Source organism: Psammomys obesus, unplaced genomic scaffold, assembly GCF_907164565.1.
Source record: "Psammomys obesus unplaced genomic scaffold, mPsaObe1.curated_primary_1811, whole genome shotgun sequence".
NCBI lineage: Eukaryota > Metazoa > Chordata > Mammalia > Rodentia > Muridae > Psammomys > Psammomys obesus.
Window position 1 is genome coordinate 5,017,142 of NW_026596430.1, and position 18,599 is coordinate 5,035,740.

Genomic DNA, 18,599 nt, shown 5'->3' on the forward strand with positions numbered 1-18,599 from the left:
ACAAAGAAAGAGAAAGAATATAAGAGTTAGCTCTTTAGCAGACTGTGGATAGAAAATGTAAAAGATTATCAAAGTTATTTTAAGCCCTGTGGTTAACAAATACAATCTCTCTTCACCTAAGTGGATATACCACGTGACCCTCATCCACCCACCCCTATAAATTGAACAGAACTGGCATTTTTGAGGCTCTTAAAAACTGGCAATACTAGATACAAATATTCATGTTGTGATTCTTATTCTCCTTAAATGGTCATATTTATTGACTTGGAAACAGAACAAAGTAAAATCTATTTCATTTACAATTGTCGAGCTAATGAAAGAGAAACTATACATGTTTGTCCAAACATTCATTCTATTCTGCAATTTGTTAAATGTTTGAGTGCAGTGGAATCCTATTAAATTCTAAAAAGGAAAAGATTACTTTATTCCACTCTGCAGCCTAATGCACAGTATTTTTTTTTTTGTTTAATCAGAAATCATAAATACTAGGGATTTAGTCTAAGTTTGGGATCACCCAATGCCTCTAGGTTTAATGCCTCCTGGCATTAAGCAAGAATATTAAATTAAGGAAAATGCCAGTCTTATAGCTTTACTAAATGTAATTTATAGCTTAGCCATCATATTAAATCCTTTAATTGAAATTTGTAAAACAAACGGCAGTATTAGTAATTCCTTTATCAGCCTCCAATTCTCTGCCTACTTAACATTAGCCTCTAACCCAAGGGAAATATAGTTCCCAAGCCCAATCCTTGGACTTGAAAAAACATCATTGAATCTTCACATTACCTAACCTTCATGTTCACTATTCCTACAAGGCAACACATTTTCATTTATTATACAAATGCATTCATTTCCTTTTTGTGATAAAATGCCTATTAACAGGGGCTTTCTAGTTTAATGTTATCTAGAATTCCGGCTTACACTGTAATTATACATCAGAAAGAACAATAGTTCAAACAAAATTGGGAGAAGAAAAGCAACCAAAATGGCAGCTGAAGTGCTGGAAAGTAAAAATCCAGACACAAAACAATAGTAAATCTAAAAAATGAGAGAAGAATGCAGAGTAACAAAGATATTGAGAAAAGACTAGAACAGGCAGCATATCATTATCATTTTCTCCTTCAAAAATGGTTTTCTACTTTCTGTAATTGGTGCTTTCAAAAGAACCGTACACTGTGCTTTCTCCTATATATTTGAGCATGTAACCTATTGACTTAACAATCTTTCCCTATTGAAAATGAAAAAAAGGAAAAGCGAAGCAAATCCTACCTAGACCCTAGACATCTTTAGAACACAAACTATTCTTCAGACAAACCAGGAAGTGTGAGAGTGAGGGGAAAATACTATCTACAAGACAATGATGGAAGCTCAGATGAGCCTACCACTTCTCAAAGGCTTAAAGGAAGAAGGCGGAGGGGATAACAGACACAGTTGCAGAAGTCATGTGAGGAAGTATGAATACTCAGATTTGACCCTGATCCTTAAACCGTCTCTATATTTTGTGCCAAACACCAGTGGCATCCACAAAGAAAAGTAGAGCAGACAGTCCATATCTTGTTATAAAATCTCAAGTGTGTAGAGCTGAGAGCCGAACACCCTGCGGCCATTCACAAAAGAAGCTGCAACTGAGGACATTCAAGCTTTAGATTGAAAGGGTTTGGGGGCTTCCCAACCCTGCCACAGGGCCTAGGATAACCTTATAAGAGTGTGTTCCTTCTTACTCAACTGAGATGAACCAAATCAGATAGGGCATATCTTCCCCTCTCTGCATTGCCAAAGACATAGAATTTCTTTCCCAGTGCTGTACACACTTCCTAGGAGAATTTCTGTCATTTGCTGTGTCTGTGGATCCAAGCAACCAATGGCTTTTGGAGCTTCGTAACCCAATGCAGAAGCAAATTCTGCATCTCTTAGCCATGGTATTTATCAGCTAGGGTCCTATGCTCTCTCATTGCTATCGACACCATGGTTGCTCAGTATGATGGTTAGTTTTAATGTTGACACAATGTAGAATTACTTGAGAAGAGGATCTCATTGAGGAATTGTGTAGTTCAGCTTGTTCTGTGACTGTGGCTGTAAGGGACTGTCTTGATTGCCACTCATCAAGAGATAGTCACCATAAGTATCACCATTCCCCGGGATTTTGGTACCGGAATGTGTAAATGTAGAGACAGAGCTAAGCACAAGTTAAGCATCCTTGCATCAATTACTCATTGCCCTTGACTAAAATAATGGACTGTAGTCTGGAATAATGAGCTACAATAAACTTTTTATTCCCTAAGTTGTTTTTTGTCAACATATTTTATCACAGTGGCAAATGGAACTAGAGCACTTAGTCTTTCCACTCAGCCTTTATTTCTCTTCTAAGTATTCTCATCATGACAGCCTGGACCTAATCACCAGGACAATGCCTAGACTTCAAGCAAGAATCACAGACCCATAGCTCGATGAGAATAAAATATCGAATTGATATCCCCACCGTGCTTACTAGAAACCAAAAGATGCTTTCCAACATTCTTCTGAAACAAGAACACTGTTCAGAAGAACTGATAATGGCTCTCTTTCCCTAGAAACCTTTGCATATCTCTAATTATGTATTGACATTTATGAGAAGGTTCTAGAGCTGCTGAGGCAAGAGCCTTACAGAGCACCTCTTCCTGCTCATGGCTCCTTCCCACTCTACACTGTGGATGATCCTAATTCTGCCCAACCTTTATCCTGGGAATTCCAAAAACAAGGATATGCCTATGTTCAATGATGAGAGAGTGGCCTGGAATCTGCAAAATCCCTTTGTTGTTGCTTTCACCAGCTATCCATCTACTGGTGGATACACACAGCAGCCTGCCATCCCAGTCCACCTTATCTGTCCCCACTAGCTTTCTGAAACTTTCTTTCCGATCCTATATCCCTTACTCTGAGACCCGATCTCTGAAAATTGCTGCTGTAGCCTGAGTATCACATTCACACTGTAGCTCTTGGCCTGACTTTATCTCAAGCCTTCTCTTCTTTCTCATGTGTTTGAGCTTTCTTCTACTTAACTACCAGGACATTCTTCCACTTTCTTCTAGAGAGAATACAGAGCTAGTGCTCTGAATCTTTTTAATCATCTAATTCTGCCTGGTTACAGGCAGCCCAGGGCCCCTCTCTATGTATTTGCTCTCCTCTGGTTGTTTTAGTCAGTGTCAAATGAACAGGGAACCCACACATAAGTCTGTGTATTGATCTTCTACTTTATTTTCTCTGTATATTTTCAAGAGTGGAGACTATTTCTCCGTAGAGTGATATGTCCTGACTTAATTATCCTCAGCTCCTCAAGTAGCAGCGAACAGTTTTAAAATTCTTACAGAATCAGCAAGAACTGGTTTATTGGGAACATTTTGATAACCCCAACATATAGTCCTTCAAACATGATAGCCTCCTTTCCAAGCTAATATCACATTGAGTAAAACATAAGAACTGTTTGCTGCATCTTCAAAATGAGTTTTCCAAATGCTGAAGATACCACCTAAGAAATGAGTAGTCACTGAAGCCTCGGACAACCCACTCACAGGCTGCCATATAATCCAGAGAGTTTTGCACCATTTTGGGGGTCATCACTGGCAGCTGTTCCTGGGATAAACATTTCAAAATGTTTGGTTCAGCCCCCGAATTCAGAAGTTTCAGTCCATGGGCTCTTGGCCCCATCACTTTTGTCCTCAGTGATGCTGAGTATCATGGTAGGGCCAGTATGACCAGCAAAAACTGTTCACATTATGAAGGAAAGGACAGGATTTCAGTATTTCCTGTTAAGGCTAGCTCTGAAAGGCCTACTATCTTCCTCGCAGGGTGCTACTTTCTAAAGGTTTTCATAGTTCCCTCAAGCACCACAAGCTAGAAAGCAAGTTAACACATGAGCCTTGAAGGTATAGTGCAGACCAAAATACAACACCAGCAAACTGGGGTTATCAAGATCACATTGTGATATGGAAAAAAAAAAAAACAACTATAACTGAACACTTTATTTACTAGATTGGGAAAGGAAAAGGTATATTGTCCCAAGGTAAGAATTATTTCAAAATAAGGATTATTTTGGGGTGTTGCTGTTTTTCTGGTTTTCCTCCTCTACTAATGACATCTTTTTTATATAGAAAGGACAAGAGTCATCACTGATATGAAGCTTGCTGTGGTCTATAAAAGACTTTCTTACTTTCTCCCAGTGTCCTGCAGGCTTTCCAAGTGGGTACACTAAACTTGATTACCAGTTTATATAAAGTTAAATCACAAGTGGCAGATTCAGGTTGAAGTTCATTCTGTCATGCTTCCTGCACACTGTACTCTACCCTAAGGCTTTACCCTACTGCAGTTCGTCATTCAATACATGGATCAGTCATGGTCAAGTTGTCCTCGTAAGGAGGCAGCACACTACAGAGCTCACACTAGTTAACCTCATTCAAGAAGGCTGGGTATTTCTTGCCCTGGTCACTAATTAGATGTGTGACCTTGAGTTAGCTATGCAGTTTGTCTGCCCTCCCATTGCTTCCATGAATTTTTATTTCAATAGCTGAATTGTTTCTAATGTGTTTGGGAATCTGGCACCCTATGATTCCTTTCCAGAAGTAGATAGAGCTCTTTGAATAAGTTAATATATTGAAAATCAAGACACAATTCTTTCTATCTTTTGCCATAATATCCCTCCCTCCAAGAATTCAATTTCTAGGCACTGATGTTCCTTTCACCACAGATATCACTCCTCTAACAATGCCACTTTATCCGCCCTTAGAGTTTAAAAATTGTCTATCATGAGTGCATTTCAAAATCACTCCCAGGCAAAGGTCAGAAGGTGGCTGCTGAATGTAATGAATTTCTGAAGAGGATGTGGTCCCAGTCCTTCTAATTCAGGCACTGCTTCTCAACAAGGAAAAAGAATAATTGGAGACATATCCTTAAAACACATGCCTCATGCTCACCCTTCATCTTTGCAGCCATCCTGTCAAAATTGAAAAGGGCTTTTTGTGCTTTAAGGAAACTAATTTAGTTTCTTCTCTCAGATTTGATCTTGAAGAAAAGAAACTGAATTAATGGTCATTGGAAGGTAACTGGACCCTCCGCTGTATACCTTGTCGCTGAAGTATGCGGGTACATTGACGCAGACAGAAGGAATTTATGAGGTGCTAATTTTATTTTACATGGCATATAGTGCCAATTATCAATTAAGCCATTTTCCGATTTCTTAGTTATGAGTTTTGATGGTATTAGCATCTTCTATATCCAAGTTTATTACCATCCATGGTAAACCTCTCCAAAAGAACAGCCTTCACTATGAGGCTACCAGTTTTCTCTAATGACACCTTTTGAGGAATCTAATATTCTAAGTGGTACAGTGAGAAGAACATAGCTTTTAAATAATCAAATTAACAAATATACAAATATACAAAATCAACATCACTGTTCATTTCCTAATGCCATTAGGAAATAAAAAGTCATTGTCACCTGGAAAAAGAGAGGACGTAATAACAACTGTGGTTTCCTGAGGGAGAGCATGGCACATTGGGAGGAAGTATGTGCATTATAAAGAAATTTTAACATATACCTGACATATATTCACATTATAAAAAGAAAATGCATATTTGTAAAACTCTGAGACAAAATTAACTTACAGAGATTTAAAGCACATGTGGCTTTTCTTTCTTTTCTCACAGTGGCTTGGTAGGATTAATATAGTAAAAATGGCCATCTTGCCAAAAGCAATCTACAGATTCAATGCAATTCCCATCAAAATACCAACACAATTTTTTTACAGACCTTGAAAGAAAAATTCTTAACTTCATATGAAAAAAAAAAAAAAAAACAGAATAGCTAAAACAATCCTCTACAATAAAAGATCTTCTGGAAATATCTTCAGCCATGATGACAGAACAACAATAATAAAAACTGCATGGTAAAGGCATAGAAACACACTGAAGATCAATGGAATTGAATAGAAGCCCCAGGAAAAAAAAACACATATGTACAGACACCTGATTTTTGACAAAAACCAAAACCATACAATGGAAAATAGATAATATCTTCAACAAATGGTGCTGGGTCTAACTGAATGTCCACACTTAGAAAAATGCAAATAGACCTGTATTTATCACCCTGAAAAAAACTAAAGTCCAAGTGGATCAAAGACCTCAACATAAAACCACACTAAATCTGTTGGAAGAAAAAGTGGGGAAGAGCCTCAAACTCATTGGCACAAGAGACAACTTTCTGAACAAAACACCAACAGCTCAGGCTCTAAGAGCAACAATCAATAAATGGGATCTCATGAAACTGGAAAATTTCTGTAAGGCAAAGGACACAGTAACCAGAACAAAACGGCAGCGTGCAGACTGGGAAAAGCAATCCTTCATCACACAAATGGCTAATATCCAGAATATACAAAGAACTCGATAAATTAGACACCAATAAACCAAATAATCTAATTAATAATAAAGAACAGAGCTAAGCAGAAAATTCTCAACAGAGGAATACAGAACAGCAGAGAAACACTTAAAGAAATGCTCAACATCCTTAGCCATCAGGGAAATGCAAAACTCTGGGTTCCATCTTACATACATGAGAATGACTAAGATCAAAAACTCAAGTGACAACACATGCTAGAGAGGATGTGGAGAAAGGGAAACCCTCCTCCACTGCTGGTGGGAATGTAAACTTGTACAAGCACTTTGAAATTGATCTGGTGTTTTCTCAGACAATTAGGAATAATGCTTCCTCCAGATCCAGCTATACCACTCCTAGACATATATCCAAAATATGATTAAATATACAACAAGGACATTTGCTCAACCATGTTCCTAGCAGCTTTATTCATAATAGCCAGAATCTGGATACAACCTAGATGTCCCTTAACTGAGGAATGGATACAGAAATTGTGGTACATTTACACAATGGAATACTACTCAGCAATAAAAAAATAAGAAAATTATGAAATTTGCAGGCAATGGTGGGACCTAGAAAAGATCATCCTGAGTGAGGTATCCCAGAAGTAGAAAGACACACAGGGTATATACTCACTTATAAGTGGATAGTAGATATATAATACAGGATAAACATACTAAAATCTTTACATCTAAAGAAACTAATCAAGAAGAAGGACTCTGGCTAAGATGCTCAATTCCCATTCAGAAAGGCAAATAGGATGGACATTGGAAGAGGGAGAAAAGAGGGAACAGGACAGGAGCATACCACACAGGGTGGTTGAAAGACTCTCCTCAGCATGGTATTGAAGCAGATGCTGAGAGACATAGCCAAACTTTGGGCATAGCACAAGAATTTTATGAAAGGATGGGGAGCTAGAAAGACCTAGAGGGGATAGGAGCTGCACAAGGAGAGCAACAGAACCAGCAAATCTTGGCACAGGGGACTTTTCTGAGACTGATATTCCAACCAAGGACCATGCATGGAGATAACCTAGAATCAATCCCTGCACAGATGTAGACCATGGCAGCTCAGTGTCCAAGTGAGCACCCTAGTAAGGAGAACAAGGGTCTGTCTCTGACATGAACTCTGTGATTGTCTCTTTGATCACCTCCCTTTGATGGGAGGGCAGCCTTACCAGGCTACAGAGGAAGACAATGCATCTGGTCCTGGTGAGACCTGATTGGCCAGGTTCAGACAGAAGGGGAGGAGGACCACCCCTATCAGTTGACTGGGGAACTAGAAAGGGCAAGGGAGGAGGAAAGGGAGAGTGGATTGGGAGCAGACATGGGAGGGGACCACAGCTGGGACACAAAATGAATAAATTGTAATTAATTTTTTTAAAAAAGGAGAAAGGCATCTGAATGTGGGCCTGAGATCAAGCCAGTAAGTAGCATTATTCCATTGGATTTTTTTTTATTCAAGCCCCTATCTTAAGTGCCTGTCTATGCTTCCCCTTGATGATGGGCTGCAATGCAAACAAAACAAACAAGCAAAAACCATTTTTCATCCCCAAGTTCTTTCAGCGATGATTCTTATTACAGCATCAGAGAAGGAAACTAGGAGAGAAACTTTTCAAACCACAGAAATGTCAGTAACCTACTATCTACCAAATTTAATGCCCTTCTTTACATGCATACATAAAAATTTCAAATACAAACACAAATATAATGCATTTCAACTGATTTTGGATAATAAGTAAAGATAATGAAATGTGAAAGAAAAGAGTAACAAATAAGTAAAGCAGATAAAAAGTACTCTTACAGAAGTGTAGGTGTGTCTGTGCATGGGACCAACATGAATCAACTAGGAAATATTAAACTCTACCTCAGCACAGAGAGCACAGAAAACAAAATCTAAACGCAAAGTTATTTTTCATCAACTGAAAAGCTTTTCTGTTAATTCAACAACATGAGACAAGTTTTACAAAGTGTCACAGGCTGTTAAGGAGTCATGACAGATGGGTGTGTTAGAACCACACATAGGCTGAAGCCTCTTACCCTTTTGTCAGGGACTCTTTAGGGTTCCTGACTACAGCTGCCTTCATACTTCCTCCAAATCCCTGGATACTTCTGCATTTCACTACAGTTACAGTTTCTATTTAAAACACGATCTTTGTGGAGTATTTTAAATATACATGCCAATGTAGTTTTTTTTTTCAACAGTCTAACAAGTGTAGTGGAAGGACTTGTCAGTGTAAAACTGTTTTGTCTTGCAACAGGAAGATAGTGATATTTTAAGAATGTCAACATACTTTGTCAAAGAATCAGAAGAAAAGTCAAAACACCAACAAAGTGCAAAAAATTCTGTTCCAAAATCCAAAATACTCCATTTTCAGTTTAGAATATCACTTTGTGTGTGTGTTTCAGTAAAACTAGTTATAAATTACAGCAGTCTGAATAAGATGGATGTAACAAGTTAACTGTTGTCATCTTTAAATTTGTTAGGTAATGAGAGAGGAATTTTTCATGAAAAAATAATAGAATATCAAAAAACAGTGATGAACATTTGATGAGTAACACCATCAGTAAAAATTACCTCAACTCCAAGAAAAGCAAATATTAGGATAATCAACAATAACCGCAAAGCTTTTAAACTAGACCAAGAACAGCATCTGACTAAGAGAAAAACAAAGACTTAAGATTAAAGTGAGAATAATAGAGGCTTGGACAGCTTGAAAATGTAACTAATAAACTGGTGAATTATCTGTACATGTTAATAAAGTGTAAATTCCCTGCCAATTTGACACAAAACACCAACTGAAGTAACATAAAAACAATTACACTCCAGTGCCACCTGAACTTCAACAATAAACCAGTTAATGGAGGCCATTAATTTAGAGAGTATTTAAGATCACTCATTGCCAAGAAAAACTTTAAACGCTGAGCAATTTTATAGCTTATAGGACATAGAGATTTAGAAGACAATTTCCAAAACTTAATAATAATACTCAAAATGTGCACAGCATCATCTATATAATAATAAATCTTCAAAGACTGTATTTTCTTTATTTTTTGGGGGGGTAGAGCTGGGCGTTTATTCTATCTTTTTAAACTTATCCTTGACTGTCATTCCCAAACCCATTTTTCTATGTGTTTTTCTCAAATTTTATGTACATTTTTCATAATGAAAATACTTATAGTAAAATGCAGTTAAAAAATACACATAAAAATGTAATCTTTTTCCTGAGCCATACTTTTAAAGTTTATAGACAATACAAAAAAGAGAATTTAGCAAGCCCAGCAGGTAAAATAAACAGCATTTTGGAGTGTATCTCTTAGAGAAACACTGTGGGTGGGGTGGGCTGAGTACAGTTTACACGAGCAGAAAATATCTAAACTGTCCAGCCACAGAATACAGCATTATCATTTGAAGGATCCCATGCCTTTGTGTGGATTTTGCATGCAGTTTTGTCTCCAGAGAACCTCCTGAAACTGTTACTAATATTAACATTGGTTTGGCCTGTAAGATTTCTATGCACACAGTAGGGCTATGAGGGAAAGTAATCACGGTGGCTGGCAGACAATCCAAACAAGTGATGGTCCCATTGGGCCAGGGAACTGCTGGAAAAGGCAATGCAGGGAAGAAGTCCCCACCGTTACACACACAATGAGGGCTGAGCTTCTACAAGGCACTTCTGAGCTGCCCACAAGCTTTGCAGTGTGCTCTAGGGTTGTGGCTTCAAGGAGCAGCCATCATGCTGGATGGGCATGCAGGGATGCAGGTATCTTTGAGTCATTTCAGCTCCTGTTTTAACCCCTCCCCCGTGGTTCTGTAAACTCACTGGTTCACCAACTTGTACTTTTGTGGGTTCCCAATCTGGGGTGAGGAGACCTTTAAAGTTCCAGTGTCACACAGCACTAGTGCAGAAAAGAACTTTTAACACTGTCCCTCTTCCTTAGCATCTCACAGTAGCCCAGGCTAGCTAGCCTCTAACTCACAGCAACCCACCCAGCTCAGATTCGAAGTGCTGAGTCACACTTGACCTCTTTTTCGGTTCTTCAGTCAGCTTAAGTAAAATTATATCTGCTAACGACTTTAACTTTATGACATGAAAGTTACAATTGATACAGCAATGAGAGCAAAATCACTTGAAGACTATAATTTAGAGAATACAACAACAAAAATCTGCTTGTACACTTGGTTTTACCAAGTCTGCATGTCAACGCCATCCTCACAATACAGATTTACAGACAACCATCAACCACAGAGACAGAGTAGTTCCGATGTGATACTAACAGGGTTCCTTTCTTGCATCCTAGAACATGAAATATTTCCAGAATTAAAGCTCCTGTTACCAATGCTGAAACAGCAAAATTTTTCAAGCAAACTTTTAATTCTTTCCGGTGGAGCCTCCTGCACTCCTTTCGGTGTCATCCAGTGCTTGAACTTTTTCTAAGTCTGGATAAAGAATCCATTTACAAATGAGCTGTGCAATTCGACCACCTTTCCTTTTTTTTTTTTTTTTTTTTTTTTTTTTTTTTTACTTCAAACTTCTCTTTTCCAAAAGTAAACAGCACAAAGCCAACATTTCCTCTATAATCTTCATCTATGACACCTGCTCCTATGTCTATGAAGTGCTTTACAGCCAAGCCAGATCGTGGAGCTACTTCTCCACAGAACCCAGAAGGAACAGCTATCTGAATGTCAGTTTTCACAGCGGCTTTCTCCATGGGTGGTATCGTATAATCATAAGATTGTACAGGTCGTAGCCCGGGGTGTGCGCAGATCCGCGGGTAGGCACCTTAGCATGCTCTGAGAGCTGCTTGGAGTGCAGACAAGCGCCATCCTCCACCCTAGCCCTCTTGCTGACAGAGCTGGCTGCGGCATCTTCCGAGCAGGGTGTGGAGGCGAACAGAGGAAAGCAGAATGCCAAAGAATGTGTTTTCTAAGACACGAATAATAAAAAATTTCTTGTACCCACTCTGCATACCAAATCATTTTTATATCCTCCACACAGAAAAGCTACATTGCAGAAATCACTATCCTATAAAACATACTAGAAAACAGGACAAGGAAGCAAAGGTTCTGATGCTTTAAGCTGGAACTCTATTTTTCTAAATTCTGTGATCTTTCTGATATTTTTCAGCTTTTTAAATTTATAATTTGGGCCAGTGTTGTACAACAGTTTTCCTCAAAGGTTTAAACAGTCCATCTTTTAGGAAAGCTCTTTAGGCAGGGCGGTAAACAACTCAAGGCAGCTTCAGAAAGTCCCTGAAACTGATCAGATTCACTAGGCCCCTCCCTGACAGAGTAAGCAATGAAAGCTTTAAAGACCCTCAGGCAAGGCAAGACGTGAAGAAAACTGAGAACAGGCCAGGCTGGAAGAGGTTTAGATCAGCTGCAGCACTTAGAAAGATCACTCTACAATCTGCTGAGCTTCCTGCCAACATGGTAGTTCAGGTTCCAAGGTTTTGCAAACTCTGGTGATGAAGTGTCTTTGAGAAATTTCTGCTCCTCTGAGTAACCTCTCACTCACATTCCTGTAAATACTCCCACTAAAACCCAGTGGTTTACCAAGTTGGAGTTGGTGGTTTCTGTACTTTGCTCTGTCCTGGGCTCCCTATCCACAGTGAGAAGAAGTGTGTGTAGCATCTCCCCACAGAAGCTTTTTCTGCACAACAGCCAGCGAGCTGGCTTGGTAGGCAAAGATGTTTGATGTTAAGTTTGACATCCTGAATTTGATCCCTGTTATCACAGGGTGGTAACAGAGAATTGATTCCAACAAGTTGTTTTCTAACCTCCACATGTGCGCCCTAACACACGTATCCCACAAAACACTTAAATGAATACATGTAATAGCTTTAAGATTTATTTTGCCTCTAGCTACGTATGTATATGTGCTTGTGTGTGGTTATGTACACATTGGATCTGGAGCTGGATTTACAGGCAGTTGAGAGTGAATACTGGAAATCAAACTCAGTGTGAACTCCTAGCTGCTGAAGAACCCTCCCTCTGGTCCTATATTTGATGTTGTTTTAACATGATATTGTATTGAGATCTACTTAGTCTTCAACATATTTTTTGTTGTTGTTGTTGTTACTTGCAGAGTTTCTGATTCTATATTTTGTCACCAAGAAAATTATCACTCCAAATAATCACATTTATAGCACACATGCCCCCTGTACCTAGGTGATATAGGGGTGGGATCAGTGGGTGGAGTTTAACCTTTCCTGCTCAAAGCTCCTCTTTTGAGCATGGCTGGTTTATTCTGACTCACTTTTACCTGAGGCTTGAGACTTCGAAATTTTTCTGATTTTCCTGAAGAAAGTTCTCTTTGTGGATTTCTTCTCCATCATCCAGCAGGTCCCTCAAAGCTCAAATTCAGCAAAATGATGAGACTGAAGCCAGGAGCTTTAATGCCCCATAGGCACCACTCTTACTTTCACTTGGCAGCTCTTTAGCAGTGTGGCACTCATGTAATTTCAGGATTTGAAATTGTCTATACCCAGAATTTCTGGTTGTCTGGAGTGCAATAGTCAATCTGAATTGTCAGAGCCACAGCTCTGGATATAAATCTTTGGTCACCTGTTTTAGAGTCATGAGGATCATTCTTACTCCAGCAGGCATGTTCCTATGCTTTCAAAAGACAGAAACAAAGTGAAAAAAGATTTAATAAGATTACACAAAATATTTTTAAATACAAAACTAGTTTAATCACAGTAAGTAAATGAGATGACTGTCCTGGCACATGGACCTTGCCGAGATTTTCCTCTCTTTTAGAGTCTTGGGCAAACTACCATTTTGGACTCCTTTCATTTTTACTTTTGTTCGCAGCACTTTATTGTAAGCACTTTCTCACACCATTAAAAATGCTTAATGAACATTTCAGTTGGTTGTGCAATAAAAGTATATGTGTGCTCTAAATTACATTGTGATAATGTGTGCAATTCCCTTTATTAACGAATAAGCATCTGAGAGTAATAAAACATGCATATGCTCACCTAGGCGCTTTACTGCATGAAGTTCATCTCCACAGCACACTCACCTCCAACCAGAAAGCCTGCTTAGAGCACCTGATTGTGGACTACCCCTTCTCCCACTCGCTGCTTCTCTCCCCTTAGGTAACCACTGGGGAATTTAAGAAAATCCTCCACCCAAGGAATATCAAGTCTAGGTTTATTTGGGGTACAGTGTATCCAGTTCTATTTATAATCGTTCCTTCACCCAGGTTTGAGTGCATGCGTAAGCAGTAAATAGAAGGGGGTCAGATCCGGAGAGTTACAGAAACATGAAATTTTGGGTTACCTGAGTCTGTCTTCCAAGGCTACGGCCACTCCTATATAGCTCCAGAGTAAACCATCTCTTATCCATTTGGGGGAGGGGCTTGTGTTTTTATGGCAACAACTTCTATCCATTAACCAAACAATTTTCATGTCTCAGACAAAATATCAATAAAGATGATTATTATTAATACTTTCTACCCATTTCAAACTAAGATGAGAAAAATAGAAGAATGATGCATGAATTGTAAAATCTACCCATGATGGCTGGAGCAATAGCAGCCTTACAGATCATATGGCCATGGAAGCACTGAACTCACATGGTTCTTAGATGATAATTGTGGGTGAATATGCAGTCACCACAGCAACACCAGTCAGCCTGAGTCTGACATAATTTTATGAGGAAGAGAACTAAAGGGCCTTGTATTTTACTGTACTTTTATGATATTATTTACATTATGAACAAATAAAAATGAGTTTAGGTAAAAACAGGCCGTGTCTAAACAGTACCTTCAAGGGATTTTTCAGTATAAACAAGAAGAGACATGGAATAGACACAGAAAGGAGTAAGGTAAATTTTTATTTCCATTTAAGTTGTAAAACACTACAGCGTACTATATAAAGATAAGAAAAACCTAGTAAGAATAAAAGTTGACTAGTACAGAACAAAGAGAATGATTGAGATACTATGTTGAGTAAACCATGTTTTCAGGCCATGCTTATCAATATTTTGCTTCATAATTTACTGTCTTCTAATCCCTATGAGACTAAAGCTGTTTTTTTTTATTAGCACCTGTTACAGTTACTTAAATGATTCAAAGGAACCATTTCCATTCCATGAATTTTCCCTCAAGACTTTTAATGGAAAAAGAAGTAGCATAACTTCTATATATTCAAAGTATCACTAGTAGTTGAATCTCTTACAGATTTAAATCCATTTTTCCTATCATGTTCTTCACTTTCAATTGAGAAAGAAAAGCAGAAGCCTCACTACTTGTGATATATGAGTGAGAATACAAACATAAACAATGATTTACAGATGATGTTTGCCATCTTGCAAATCAAAATGTAAGGCACAGAAAGTTAATAAATCAAGGAGTGTATCAATTTAAGTGAGAACTGCCCCCAGAGGCTTATACATCTAAATGCTTGGCCCGAAGCTAGTAGAAATGATTCACAAGAATTAGGAAGTATGGACTTATTGGAAAAGGTGTGTCACTGGAGGCAGGCTTTGAGGTTTCAAAAGCTCATGCCATTCCAGTTGTTTCTCTCGGCCTCATACTTGCAGATACTGATGCAAGTTCCCAATTACTGCACTAGCACCCTGTCAGTCTGCCTGATATCATGCTCCCTACTGTGACAGTCATGGACTCTAACACTCTGCAACCATGAGCTCAAAATTAACCATTTTCTTTTATGAGTTACCTTGATGGAAGATGTTTTGCCACAACAGTAAAAAGTAGTCAAGACAGAGAGCAAACTCTCCATTCTAAATATAGTCCAAAACTACAATGTTTGATAGAATTTATATAACTATAAACATACAAATTCACCTATAGCACTAGCTAATGTAGAGAATGTTCTCCCTCTGGGTATACAGCATAATGTTGCCACCTGAATAGCATGCTGCTTCTCTTTCATGCTTCATCATGTAAGACCGATGATCCTTTTCCATGCATATGCTTCCCACAGAAAACAGATTTGAGGAAAGATCTCAGACATTACATTTGAGGTCAGTCACAGTTATCTTCCTGTCAATCATCCCATTAGAGACAGCAATCAATGAATCTATAGGTCCAGAGTGCAGGCATGTGATACTGAGACATGTGATAACCTTTATGGTGTCACCACTCTTTAATATATTAAGCTATCAGATAGAAAGAATCAACAAAGGGCTTAATGTAATAAACAGTAATAAATCCAAGATTTTAAGGTGGCTCTATGGGATGACATTTAGAATTTAGAGAAACGGTTGTTTCCAGGTTCTGGCTATTATAAATAAAGCTGCTACAAACATGGTTGAACAAATGTCTTTGTTGTGTACTTGAGCGTATTTTAGGTATATGCCTATGAGTGGTATAGCTGGATCTTGAGGAAGCACTATTCCTAATTGTCTGAGCCTACCCTAAAGGGCCCCTGAAAGACTCTACGTAGCATTGTATCAAAGCAGATCCTGAGACTCATAACCAAACCTTGGGCAGAATTCAGGGAATCATATGAAAGAAAGAGAAGTTATTTAGACCTGGAGAGGACAGGAATGCCACAAGGGCCAAATATATCTGGGAACAGGGATTATTTCTGAAACTGACTCTCCAACCAAGGATCATGCATGGACATAACCTAGAACCCCTGCTCAGACATAGTCCATGGGAGCTCAGCATTCAAGTGGGTTTCCCTATTAAGAGGAACAGGGCCTGTCTCTGATATGAACTCAGTGACTGGCTCTTTGACCTACCTCCTACCCCAGAGAGAAAAGTAGCCTTGCTAGGGAACAGAGGAGGACAATGTAGCCAGTCCTGATGAGACCTGATAAACTAGGGTCAGATGGAAAGGGAGGAAGACCTTCCCTACCAGAGGACTTAAAGAGGGGCAGGGAGGAGATGAGGAAGGGAGGGTAGGATTGAGAGGGAAGGGGGGGAGGAGGCTACAGTTGGGATACAAAGTAAATAACCTGTGATTAATATAAAAAATAAAAATTATTAAAAAATAAATAAATAAAAAAGAATTTAGAGAAATGAGGAAATAGTTAAACAAGATAGTCTGGAAAAGAAAAGCTGAAAAGACATAAGGAAAACAGAAGCATGGCATTCTCATAGCTAAGAGAGATTACTCTAAGAGATCTGTTGTAAGGAATTAGGGAAAAAGAGAACGGAATCACTTGAGTAAGTGAAATAGGACTTATTACTGATCCTTGCACAGACACCAAGCATAGAAGGTTGAAATGGCAAGTTCCTGGCGTGTAGTCAAGACAGAAAGAGTTTCACAGAAATCCACAATTCCATCTGGAGTTTTTTCTGCAAACAGGAAAGTAAGAAATTGATAAAGATAAGGGAGTTTCTGTTTGTTCTTTAGATTATCAAAAAGAAAGGACATGTTGCTTGATTCATGTGCATTTCCAAGTAGAAAGGGAAAAACTGTGACACTTGGGAGAAGGGAATATTAAATTATTGAAGGAATACTAGGGAGAAACAAAGGCCTAATATACAAGAAGAACACATGGTTTGTGGCTATGATCCTACAACAAAACCTAAGCAGTAAGATAATGTTCCAACGGTGAATTTATCCCCCTCCGTTGGTTATCAGACTATTAAAACAAAGGCCCTAAAACAATTGCCATCAAATTATTAAATGCTGGAGGAAGAAAAGGCTCAAGCCCTGGTGTCTAAAAAGGAATTTGCCTGGCAGGAAGGGATTTCATGGAGATTGAACAGCTTATGTCAAAGTTCAACTAGCATGTGCATAAGCCTTGTCTTTTGATTCCTGTTTTCTACAAAACTATTACAATCCTTCAGGAAGAAGCACAGAAAACCACAAGCGTTTTTCTCCGTAGTATAACCACACTATTAAAAAAAATCCATTTTTGTTTAACAATTTCTAGCTCCTATTTTTTTTAAAGAAACTGAATGATGTGTTTATGGACCTAAATGCAATAATTACATTGACTAGGAATATACACACTTTCAAAACAACAATAAGAAAGGTAAAATGTAGAGTATATAGACACCAATGCAACTAGAAGTTAAGGATGGTAATGAGAGTTGATGGGATGTCTCTGATTTATTTATCTCATGAGCTATATGAAGATCAGGAGAAAACTTGGGAGGTTTAATGTTAGAAGAAAAAGAAAAGAATAGTGACCCAAGATCAAGGAGCTGAAATGAACCTCAGGCATATGACGTGATTCCCTGACAGCTTAAAAGATGTCTTTGAGATGACTGACCATTATAATACAAGAGAAAGAATCAATAAAGTTGTGCTTTAGGTCCAAGATGGAGGTGCCTGTACGACACTGTGTCTGAGGAGCAGGACAGCAGTGTCAGTACAGCAACAAAGAGACTGAATTCTGTATTGATGTACAGTATCCCCTGCAGGCAGAAAGACTAGAATTACTCATAAGAGAAACATTTTTAAAGGAATTTGTAAATGAATTTCATTATTATTGTGTTGTTTCTTGTCGGCTAACAGTAATTTTTGGTGAGAGGAAAACGTTGACTTCCTTTTGATATACAAATATTAGCAAACTAGAATTCTGAGCATACTTAAAGTAAGTACTTAGAATTTTAGACTTCTTCATCTGTTTCCTAACCAGTAAGGCAACACACTTAATGCTATTTCTAGAGGAAAAATAAATAAATAATTTACATAACATAAAAAAAAAAAATCAGAGACTGAATTGTGGGCCCTAAAACACCAGTTATCGTGTTTCCCAAGTGAGAAAAAAATCCACGGTATGAAACTCAATTGGGTCCATTCTCAGGTCACCCAGCTAAAACCCAGAAGAGATTGCAGGTCCCGCAGGCACTTGGTCACCAGACCAGAGACACACTCTGGTGAGTCCTGATCACCTTCCCAGGCTGTACTATGGGCACAAAAACATCAGATACTAGGAGTCCCAATCACAAGAAAATCCCACAGAGAAGGAATCAAATGGGACTGACCTCAGGTCTATCCCTGGAAAAGGTCCCAGGGACCAGTGGGCACATAGCCACCAGCCCAGAGACCTGCTGCATGTCTGACTATCCATCACAGACAGAACTGGGGGCCCAGAGCATCAAAGACTGGGTTTCCCTGTCAGGAGAAAACCCCACATGGAGGGGAACAGCAGGGCCAAGCTGAGAGCACTCAGCCGACCTCGACCACCACACACAAAAAAGTTCTCCAGAAAAGTTCCCAGGTTCCTGCCCAGTCACAGGCTTGGAGTAACCACCTGCCAGT

General features: G+C 38.7%; 1 pseudogene; it reads right to left on the reverse strand.

Moving 5' to 3' along the window:
- Window positions 1–10,774: 10,774 nt before the first annotated feature.
- LOC129669558 (deoxyuridine 5'-triphosphate nucleotidohydrolase-like) lies at window positions 10,775–13,011 on the reverse strand (annotated as a pseudogene).
- Between the last annotated feature and the right edge of the window lie 5,588 nt (window positions 13,012–18,599).